We start from the raw sequence: 7,323 nt of genomic DNA on the forward strand, positions 1-7,323 counted from the left end.
TGGGCCTCACCGGGAGGAGGCGGAGTCCGGCCTGGGGGACTCCTCCCCCGGCCCTGCACCAGCCGAGGCTCCGCCCCCGCACCCCGCGCCGTGCTCTGGGCACCGGAGGAGGCTCGGCTCCACGGGAGCGAGAGGCGAGTGAGACCGTGATCCCTCTACAGGTAAAGGCCAGACCCTGGAACACGCTGAGACCGACTGGCACCCGGGAGCAGGGGATGGGAGCTGGAGGATTGGGGGACCCGTTAGCGAGGAATAACTCTCATTCCAGGATGCCCTATTTAAACCAGAGTGTCAATTGCTGACGCATCAGCTTAAGCCCAAAAATGCAAATTTGAACAAACAACTGCATCCTTCGCATTGGCTGGGCTGAAATTTCCGGGCGCATTAAACCAGTGCGGGTTCCGCGTTCTTGAACTAAAATCATGGCCACCTCGGGTCTTCTCAGATTCGCTCTCAGATCCTCCTACGCGTTAGGTAGACTGACCCGACTCAGGAACTGGAGTCCCACTGCTTCAGCAGGTCAAGCTGCTAGTCCTCGAAGTCATTCAGCGTAGCCAGAGTCTGTACCCTCCCTTCCGAGAGGGGAACGATAACAGTAACAGGGCTGCCAGAAGACTTGGGTGAAAAAACATATGTTAAAGCCTTGACACACCCTGTACAACCACCGATGCTTATCAGGCAGTACTCAGGCAGCCTGGCTGAATAATCTACCAGGCACGTTTTTGCCTGCTTTCATACAAAAGACAATACTGGTCGGTTCTGCCATAAACAACCAAAGTCTCAGCTGGGGCTGGGTTTTATTTAGAAACATCTGAGGCCAGCCCCCCACTTTCCCAGTTACACCAGCTCCCTCCAATGCTAGCCACCTCTTTCTGCCCTGTGTTCCCAGCTCTCCCCTTCATTGCCTCAGAGTCAACATTGCCAGATGGAGCTGGGCCAGCAAAGTGACCTTGAATTACTGACTTCAAAGTTTCCTTCTCCCTGCCTCAGCCAGGCAGAGCTACCGCTTTGGCCCAGAGATCTAGTAGACTGGGCCCAAAGCGGGGCTGTTTGGGGGCCCCCCCAAAGTCTAAGGCCTTATTCAGAGGCCTGATCTTGAGCCAGCATGTCCCAGAATAACCCATCATCCCTTTCATTTTGTTCCCAATTCTCTTGCTCAAAACCCAAGTAGAAAAAAGAAAAGAAAAAAACAAAACCCCACAAGCAGAGACCGTGGAAGCCTCTGGTATCTGGCTTTCATGCCATCCTAGTATCATCAGGTACAAAGGCCTCACTGTTTATACCTATAAACTGGGAGAATGCCCTCCCCCCCAGCCTCCTTTTAGCTCAAAAGATCAGATTCTGTTATGTACAACTTACCTGTACTGCCACATCTGAAATGGTTATAAAGAAATTGCCCTCCACATATTGTTTCTTTATATTGTGGACCAGGGTATTGAGGCCTGGCAAGAGGCAGTACTAGAGTCTCAGCGTATTCCAGAGTCTGGCCCTTACCTGTAGAGGGATCAGGGTGGGAACATATGGGTCCTTTGCAAGCACAGCAGCAGCCCAGGATAATCAAGGCAAAATCTTCCGATTAAACTCTTCTCACTGCCCCACCTCCCAGGGCTCCAGCTCCATGGCAGCCTTGTCCATCCAGTATCATTTGGTGAGGCGGTTGGTGTCAGCTCCATTGGTTCAGAGAGGTTAGAACACTTGCTCAAAAAGACACAGCTGGGAAGTAGCAGAACTCTGGTTCATACGCATGAAAGTGAAGTGTCAGTCATGTCCGACTCTTTGTGACCCTGAGGGTAAAGACTGAGTGATATGTATTTTGTTTGCTAGGCTCCTCTGTCCATGGAATTCTCCAGGGAAGAATACTGGAGTGTGTAGTCATTCCTTCTCAGGGATCAAACCTGGGTCTCCCGCATTACAGGTAACTTCTTTACTGTCTGAACCACCAGGGAAGCCAGTTCACATCCATATACCTGGCTAAGAGTCCATCATTCTTTTAAGGAAAAAGAGAAGGAACCAGAGTCCCTATTTATTGTACTTGTTTGGAATTTTTGGTGGTGATAGCTACTAGCCTTGAAGCCACCTCAGAGAAAGATGATGTTTCAAGGAAAGGTGCTTAGATCCTCCAGTTTGGGGTCAGCAGAATTGGAAACTCCCACCCTTGCACATTTTCAGTCAACTTCAACTAAGTTGTTGAGTCTAGGTCATGTGCAGATTCCCTGTTCAGTTCAGTTCAGTTGCACAGTCATGTCCAGCTCTTTGCAACCCCATGGGCTGCAGCACACCAGGCCTCCTTATCCATCACCAACTCCCGGAGTCTGCTCAAACTCATGTCCATTGAGTCAATGATACCATCCAACCATCTCATCCTCTGTCGTCCCCTTCTCCTGCCTTCAATCTTTCCCAGCATCAGGGTCTTTTCAAAAGAGTCACCTCTTTGCATCAGGTGGCCAAAGTATTGGAGTTTCAGCTTCAACATCAGTCCTTCCAATGAACACTCAGGACTGATCTCCTTTAGGATGGACTGGTTGGATCTCCTTGCAGTCCAAGGGACTCTAAAGAGTCTTTTCCAACACCACAGTTCAAAAGCAATTCTTCAGTGCTCAGCTTTCTTTGTAGTCCAATTCTCACATCCATACATGACTACTAGAAAAACCATAGCCTTGACTAGATGGACCATTGTTGGCAAAGGAATGTCTCTGCTTTTTAATATGCTGTCTAGGTTGGTCATAACTTTCCTTCCAAGGAGTAAGTGTCTTTTAATTTCATGGCTGCAGTCACCATCTGCAGTGATTTTGGAGCCTAAAAAAATGAAGTCTGTCACTGTTTCCACTGTTTCCCCATCTATTTGCATGAAATGATGGGACTGGATGCCATGATCTTAGTTTTCTGAATGTTGAGCTTTAAGCCAACTTTTTCAGTCTCCTCTTTCACTTTCATCAAGAGGCTCTTTAGTTCATTTTCTGCCATAAGGGTGGTATCAGCTGCATATCTGAGGTTATTGATATTTCTCCCGGCATATTGATTCCAGTCCAGCGTTTCTCATGATGTACTCTGCATAGAAGTTAAATAAGCAGGGTGACAATATACAGCCTTGACGTACTCCTTTTCCTTTTTGGAACCAGTCTGTTGTTCCATGTCCAGTTCTAAGTGTTGCTTCCTGACCTGCATACAGATTTCTCAAGAGGCAGGTCAGGTGGTCTGGTATTCCCTTCTCTTTCAGAATTTTGTGATCCACACAGTCAAAGGCTTTGGCATAGTCAATAAAGCAGAAATAGATGTTTTTCTGGAACTCTCTTGCTTTTTCAATGATCCAGCAGATGTGGGCAATTTGGTCTCTGGTTCCTCTGCCTTTTCTAAAACCAGCTTGAACATCTGGAAGTTTATGGTAAAGCTAGTAAAGCATTACTTTACTAGTGTGTGAGATGAGTGCAATTGTGCAGTAGTCTGAGTGTTCTTTAGCATTGCCTTTCTTAGGGATTGGAATGAAAACTGACCTTTTCCAGTCCTGTGGCCACTGCTGGGTTTTCCAAATTTGCTGGTATATTGAGTGCAGCACTTTCACAGCATCATCTTTTAGGATTTGAAATAGGTCAACTGGAATTCCATCACCCCCACTAGCTTTGTTCCTAGTGATGCTTCCTAAGGCCCACTTGACTTCACATTCCAGAATGTCTGGCTCTACATGAGTGATCACACCATTGTGATTATCTGCATCGTGAAGATATTTTTTGCACAGTTCTGTGTATTCTTGCCACCTCTTCTTAATATCATCTGCTTCTGTTAGGTCCCTACCATTCCTGTCCTTTATCGAGCCCATCTTTGCATGAAATGTTCCCTTGGTATCTCTAATTTTCTTGAAGAGATCGCTAGTCTTTCCCATTCTATTGTTTTCCTCTATTTCTTTGCACTGATCACTGAGGAAGGCTTTCTTATCTCTTTGCTATTCTCCACAGTTCCCGGTGGAGGCACAAAAATGCATGTCACTCAGTCTTTACCCTTAGGAAGCCACAAATCAAGCACAAACCAAACATAACAGGAAAGTGTCCCAAGAGGAGTTTGGATGACACACCAGGCATCCGGCAAACAGAAAATCACCTCTGCTGGAGGAGACCCTGGTGAGCTCAGGGCAGAAACACCCATCACATGTGTGCTCACTGATCCTTAAGACATGGGAGGGGCTTCTCTGGTGGCTCAGTAGTAAAGAACCTTCCTGCCAATGCAGAAGACACCAGTCTATCCCTGGTCTGGGAGGATCCCACAAGCCGCAGAGCAAGTAAGCCCTTGTGCCACAACTACTGAACCTGTGCTCTAGAGCCTGGGAACGGAAACCACTACGCCCACCTGTAGCAACTACTGAAGCCCACATGCCCTAGAGCCCGCGCTCCGCAACAAGGGAAGCCACCGCAGTGAGAAGCCCACGCACTACAACTACCGAGTAGCCCCTGCTCTCTGCAACTAGCGGAAAAGCCCAGGCACCAACAAAGACCCATCACAGTCAAAATAAATAGTAAATTAAGAAGGAAAAAAAGACGGGGAGGAAGCTGACCAGGCAGACAAGCAGAGTGAGGGCCTTGTACTTCCTCCAGGTGGACACCACAGGGGTTTCGTTTCACCCTATGTTTGTTTCATGTTCTGTTTGTTGGCAGAAGGGTAACATCTGGGAACATCTGGCCCAGCAGTGAGGGGATGTCAGAGAGTAGGGGAGCAGGCCTAGGGAAGGGAGGCCTGAACCAGAGACAGGCCCGACTCGGGGTCCAGGGAGGACCCTCAAGAAGGAGCAAGACGAGAGGCGGTTTAGAGATGGCATCTGCAGGAATTGCAGCTTGCTGGACGGGGGCGGAGGCACAGTGACTCAGACTTCCATCCCTGGCACTGGGAGAATGGTGAGGCCATTATTAGAAGTCAGAAAATGGGAAGGGGGAGGGTTGTGGGGGAGGTGTTGATAGCAGAGCTATTTATGGTCATCTCTAAAGTGATTTCCCTGCCAGTAGTCTGTGCTCACTCCCCCTCCCATCTGCCCTCGCCGCCAGCCACTTCCAGCCTCGTCATCCTGAAGCACAGGCCTGAGCAGTCACTCCACTCAAATTAGGGAAGTAGCTCTTCACGCCTGATACAATAAAATCTGAAGGGCTTATAGCAATTCATAACCTTCACTTACCTCTCCACCCTTCTCTTCTACTATTCCCTCTCCACACAAACCCTAGATTTAGCCATTCCCCTGAGTAGTCCTTGGCTCTGAGCAGTTGCACTGTCCCTTCCTTCCATCAAGTGGGTTCTTTCCACTGCCACCACCACCACCACCACCACCCCCTCTCAATAGACAGACTCAACTCATCCTTGTTGGCCAAGTACAAGTTCAACTTCTCAAGCCTGCACTGTCCCTTGGGGATAAGGGGGAGGGGCACAACATTCATTTACACTTTAATCATATTGAAAGGTAAACAGACCCCTCCTCCTAAAAAAAGAACAGGAACTACTACCCTGATCTTAGCTTTGTAAAATAAATCTATGGACAGTAACAGGGCGGAGTCCAGAAACAAATTTGGAAGATTTAAAAACACTAATTTCATGAAATTTTCTCTTAGATTACTTATGTTGATCCTCAAAATTCCTAATAAAACCAGAGATCCAAAGTTGAAGGAAGGTGAAATGATTGAAAGGCATTAAAAAGAATCAGAGGCTTCATTACTCTATTGGTAACAGAGTCCCAGAGCATAAAGTTTTCTCCGTTTGTAGAAATCTTTTGTTATAATTCTCTCATTGCCTGTTCAAATCTGAGCCTCAGTTGCTTCAACTGCAAATGGGGATAATAACAGTACCTACTCCCAGCAGTTATGGGTGGTTTAGTCACTAAGTCGTGTCCGACTTAGCATGCTACCCCATGGACTGTAGCCCTCCCAGCTCCTCTGTCCATGGGATATACCAGGCAAGAATACTGGAGTGGGTTGCCATTTCCTTCTCCAGGGGATGTTCCTGACCCAAGGATTGAACCCAGGTCTTCTGCATTACAGGGTGTCTCCTGCATTGTAGGCAGATTCTTAAGATTAAATAAATTCATGCAGATAAAACGCTTAGAATGGGAACTTCCCTGCTGGTCCAGAGGCTGAGACTCCTTATTCCCAATGCAGGGGGCCAAGGTTCAGTCCCTGGTGAGGGAACTGGATCCCACATGCTGCAACTAAAAAAAAAGAATGAAAAGATCCCACATGCCGCAACTAAAGATCTCGAGTACTGCAACTAAAACCCTCACAGCCGAATAAATAAAAGAACAAATAAGAAAGAATGAAGTAGATATTTGCTGATATAGAAAAATGCACTGTGACATATTAAGTGAAAATAGAAAGTTGCAGATAAATATCCTATTTTATGGCTTCCCAGATGGTACTGGAGGAAAAGGGGACGACAGAGGATGAGATGGTTGGATGGCATCACCGACTCAATGGACATGAGTTTGAGTAAGCTCCAGGAGTTGGTGATGAACAGGGAGGCCTGGCGTGCTGCAGCCCATGGGGTCGCAAAGAGTCAGACAGGACTGAACTACTGAACTGAACTGAGGTGGTACTGGTTCAGTCCCTGGGTTGGGAAGATCCCCTGGAGGAAGGTACAGCAACCCATTCCAGTATTCTTGCCTGGTATATCCCATGGACAGAGGAGCCTGACAGGCTACGACTAAAGTGACTTAGCACGCACACATGCATCCTATCTTATACATACATATGTGGGAAAAATTAGAGGCACAGATACCAAAGACAGCCTGGGAGAGGGGTATAGTCAGAGACTCTTAGTTTTTACTTTATACAATTCTATGGTGGTTGACAATTACATAACAAGAAAATATGAAACCAGAAAAAGAACAATCAAGATATCTATAGATAGAGCTTCCCTGGTGGTCCAGGGGCCATGCGGGGAGGCGCCATGGATCTCTGTTCTTGGGAAGATCCCACAGGCTGCAAAGCAGCTAAGCCAGAGTGCCTAGAGCCTGTGCTCCACAACAATAGAAGCCCCACGCAAGACCCAGCACAGCCCAAATAAATAAATAATAAATTGTTGTTTTTTTTAAAAAAAGATATCTATGGATATGGATAATTAGAGCCTTTTTAATTTTGAAACAAATTGTCACAGTAGTTTATGTGCTGTGCAGCGGGCCTCTTATCCCAGAATTATTCACTCTGGCAGCTTTCTTTAAATTGAAGCTTTTCCTCCGTACTTGGGGGAAAGCAAAGAGTTAAGGGGGCTAGGGGAGGGAAAGAGGAAGTGAGGTAAGGGAAAGAGGGGCGAGGGCAGCTCGGGTACAGCTGCAGTGCCCTGCGGGGGGGCCTCCCCACC

The sequence above is a fragment of the Bison bison genome, unplaced genomic scaffold (genome assembly GCF_000754665.1).
Source record: "Bison bison bison isolate TAMUID 2011002044 unplaced genomic scaffold, Bison_UMD1.0 scf7180017864155, whole genome shotgun sequence".
Taxonomy (NCBI): domain Eukaryota; kingdom Metazoa; phylum Chordata; class Mammalia; order Artiodactyla; family Bovidae; genus Bison; species Bison bison.